We start from the raw sequence: 4,785 nt of genomic DNA on the forward strand, positions 1-4,785 counted from the left end.
GTCTAATAAGCCTAATTCTAAAAATTGTAAAAATGAAATTGAAGCATAAAATCGGCCATCTACGGCTTCATTAATTACTGAACAAATTAACCTTCTTTTGGTATTTCGTACAGCTTTACAAAAGTTACGCATACGCAAGGTTGAGCGCTTTGGTGCTCTCTTGACGCATGCGACATTACTATCATCAGAAATATTCTTTCGCGGACTCTTGCATATTCTTTTAAACGTATATGGTATGGTTTAATTGGATGTAACTTAATATTCTTTCTATTTGTTTGTAACTCTGATATGTTTTCTTGCTTTTCTTGTTCAGTGTAATTACGATTTAATCTTTTGTGAGCAACATTTACTAAGGGTCCGTCCGCTTGTTGCCATACGGTGGTCCCTTCCGATAGTTTTCCGTCCTATTTGAACATCTTATACACTGCGGCTTGTATACTCCTTTTGTTCCGCAGCCGTAACAAAAGATAATCCGATCTTCTAGGCACATGTCCCAGCGATGTCCTTCTACGTCACAATTCCAACAAACCAAAGAATTCGCCACTCGCTGAACTGCATCTACCTCTTTCACCGACAACTCGTCTTCTGACTGTTCTGTGGCGTCTAGTACTGCAGCTACGGATTTGTAAACGGGTTTAGAAAAATTTACACTCTTGATCGGACGCTTAATTAGTGTCTCTCCCAATAGATTTTCTCTTCTTTGTACTAACTGTCGTAGATGTGACACCGAAACAACTGATATATATAACAATGCTTCACGCACTTCCGGTATCAGGTTACGCTGCAACTGCTGCACTAGTCTATCCTCTTCCAATGGAACCGAAAACCTACTAACAATGGATATTACATCCTCATAAAAATTATCACATGATTCTCCAATCTTTTGCTTCCTACTTCTTATTTCTTCAAAAATTAAATCATCATCCTTGTTATCACGATATTGTCTTTTGAGTTTGTCACAAAAATCTGTCCATTCTACTTGCGTGATCTCTTTACGGTATCTCCAATACCAATCTCGGGCTTTTCCAGTTAGGAGAATATGAAGGTTCTTACAGACTACTGAAAAGTCTCCATCTAAACTATCCATAGTTAATGCACGCACTCTGTACAAGAATTCTTGCACGGTACTGCCTTTTTGTGATCCCTCGAACTTTATACCCCAACTCTGGATAATCTGTGTAACCTTTTCGCTCCTAATACTTGATGTAGAAATCGGCGAATTTCTGGGTGAAGATTGTGCTCTAGCCTGCGTATTTAATTCTTGTACGCTGGCTGCTGCTTCATTCGTATGCAAACTTTCAAACTTCTGATTTATAAGATTCTCTATTCTTTCAAACAATCTTTCGCAGTCGACCGCTGGTGCCGATGTACTAGCTGTGGCGTTGACTCTTGTCTGATGTCTCTCAAAACTTTCTGGTTGAGCGCGTTGTACTCTTCGCTTAGGAGGTCTTCCCTGTCTTTTCGCTGTTCGTAGTGGTTCTACCTCTTCTGATGAATTCATCACCGTATTTTGCGGACTATTGTCATCAGGTATGGCTGACTGTTCTGAACCAGATAAAAGGTGTGCTTGCCTCTGCTGTCGCGTATTATGGACTTTAGGAACTGCTCCTCGTTTTTGACTGGCTGATAACTCAGTTCTAACTTGTACATCTCTAAGGTGGCATAAAGACTTGCATACCGGACACTCTTGATTTGTCGAAACATAAGTAATTATACAATTTCTATGAAATGAGTGCATACACTTTGTCGTTGCCCTTTCGTGTACGTCTGAAATAACTTGTGAACAAATGCTACACACTTGTGATGAGGATGATCGTGGTGCCTCCTCGAATCTCTATCACTGTGTATTACTGACATTTTTAAATATTCGATAGCGTTATCAATTCAACCAAATGTTAATCAAATTCTTATTTTTTTTTTTTCTTGAATAATAATTTTGAATAATTTTTCTTTTCGGGTTATTCTCAGTGAATTCAGGTGTAATAATTTACTTTATCACTAGGGACTACTCTTGAAATCTGCGTTAGGGATGCTATTTTCTTAGCAACAGGAAATAGAAATTTACATAAGTACACTCATATTTTGGGTAGTGTCTTTCTTTTTAAGCGGTTGGGTTAGGGTCACTTGACTCTACATCCCATAGTTCCTATTCTCAAAAAAAATCATCTTCCCTCTTTTATTTGAGTTGCACCTACATAAATGAATTTAAAAAGGGATTCGTTACCTGTCTTAATATAGTCGCTTGCTATGCCAATTATGATCTGGGGTTGGCTGATTAAACCATTAATGTTCTCACCAATGTCCTGACCACTCACAATTAAGCTGCTACGGGCTATACTAAAAGGGATAACAAAACTAGACTGACTAGTCTATGTACTCTCTACAATAATACTAGCGGTTGCATCATCCTTGGATGATGTTTCAGCCATTTGTCACAATCATAATTCCAGGTAATACGTATTCTATTGTTTGTGGAGGGGCGGAAGGACCCGACTAAGCCTGAAATGGTTGGCGAGTGCCAATATCTTCAGGGTCTCGTACGTGAGTGATTAAAACGCGCGAAAAACTTCGTTTTAATTAATGATGATTTATTGAATTCACTAGGTATACCGACACACACACGAAATGGTTCGGTTTAAAACAGATTGACAATTCGAGAAAAATATACAGGAGATGAACGGGTGTTCGGGTGAAAATCTCGATTCGTAATAATGGCGATGCCCATTGGAAAAAACCCAGTCACCCCTCCTGGTGTGACCGTAGATGCCGAGGATCAAAAAACCCTCCTCACTGTTCACTGCTCTTCGCCGCTCACTGCTGTTCACCCGGTGGCGTGAACATACCGCCCCCTTGCAACATGTTGCAATTGCCACCCTGGACATATAAAGGATGGGGGACGGCAACGTCCTGGAGCGCCTAGATCCCACAGGAGCCGGAGACGACCCATCCGAACACGGTGCTCTGGGCTGCGGGAGTACCGCTATGACCGGGCACACAGCCTGGTTGGATGACCTTAGGATAGAGGTCTGCCCCGAGCACCACGGACACCGACGCCGGCCGATAGAAATAGGGGTCGGCCAGGATCTCAGGGTGGCGAATTTCTCCCGAACCGGCGCCGCCACTTCCCGGATGGGAGTGCGGATGAGCAAGTCCTCTTCGACCCGGAATATAACGTTCCGTCGGAACGTCTCGTCGGACCTCGACTCGAGGACGGCCGTACAGGCTTGGTCGACCCCGACCTTGGTCACAGCTAACCCAGGGACCGGGCAAAGGAGCGATTGATGCGGCTCTCAGCCGCACACGCATCGAGAAGGACGCGGGTCTCGAAGGATTTCGAGCCATTGCCCAACCGGAGAACTGCGGTTGGCAGGACAGTCGTCGTCCTGGCGTGGAGCAGGGAGGATAGAGAGATTTCGGGTGCGCCTTCTGGGGAAGCGGAGCGGTCGGACGATGATCGGGAACAGGGTTGTAGCGGGGGTGCAGCACGCCCGGAGGGGGGTGATTGGCTGCGACGCCGGGCGGAGGCACGTTGTCTCGGCGGTTGGTCGGCCATGTGGAGCAGGGTATGGTGCCTTTGCCCGCATCGTCGGCAACCATGGCGAGTCCGGCACGCGTCGGATGAATGCTCGTGTGCCAAGCAATTGGGACAATACTTATTGATAAGCACCGCCCGGAGCCGCTTTTCCCCTCGGAGGTTCAGGAAGCGCTGACACTGCCGGAGTGCATGAACCCCCGACAGACCCGGCATCGGTACACGTTCGTGCCCTGCGGAGCAGCTCGTTTGCTGCGGTGGTGCGGCAGACACGCGACACGCTATGAAGGGGCGAGCTGAACGAACTGTAACGAAAGAAATTACGTAGGGGGGAGTGGATTAGCCTATGCGCGGGAACGAACAACATGCACGGAGACGAGGACATTCGGAGGGAACATAGAGGGATTGGGAGTCACGATAAGGTTTTAGGCTCAGGACTCCTGCTGTCTTGCAACAGAATAAGCTTCGCTACGGGTCTTCGGATAGACCCACGCGCGGTGGTGACATCAGCCACTCGGACGAGACCGTCAGCCCCGGGCAGAGTGCGGTCAATTCGCCCTAAGCGCCACTCGTTGGAGGGGAGATGATCTTCGGACACGATCACGAGGTCGCCGGTCTGGATGCTGCGAGTCGGTGATTTCCACTTGTTCCGTTTGTGAAGCTCCTTGAGGTACTCACTCTTCCAGCGGCGGCAGAAAGCCTGCTGGATTGCCTTCAGTCGCTGCCATCGGTTGATCAGTGACATGGGCTCGACCAGAATTTCCGGTTTCGCAATGGATAAGAGCGGTCCTTCAATCAGAAAATGTCCCGGGCTTAGGGCCAGCAGGTCCTCTGGATCCTCGCTCATGGGAGAGATTGGCCTGGAGTTTAGGCACGCTTCGATCCTACACAGGAGAGTGGAAAGTTCCTCGAAGGTGTATTTGACAGTGGACGAGGACTTGTAAAACAGGGTCTTAAAACTTTTGACCCCTGCTTCCCACAGTCCTCCCATATGGGGCGCGCTTGGCGGAATGAACTGCCAGGATAAAATGTGCTGGGGAAATGCCTTCATTATATCAAGCTTGGTGGCGTTCAGGAAATCTTGTTCGAGCGCCTTTGAGGCCCCTACGAAGGTTTTGCCATTGTCGGAGTAAATGCGCTGTGGGCATTGTCTCCGTGCGACAAACCGAGAGAAGGCTGCAAGAAATCTTTCAGTGGTGAGGTCGGAGGTAGCCTCGAGATGGATTGCCTTCGTGCTGAAACACACAAAGACG

This window comes from Drosophila willistoni, unplaced genomic scaffold (genome assembly GCF_018902025.1).
Source record: "Drosophila willistoni isolate 14030-0811.24 unplaced genomic scaffold, UCI_dwil_1.1 Seg255, whole genome shotgun sequence".
NCBI lineage: Eukaryota > Metazoa > Arthropoda > Insecta > Diptera > Drosophilidae > Drosophila > Drosophila willistoni.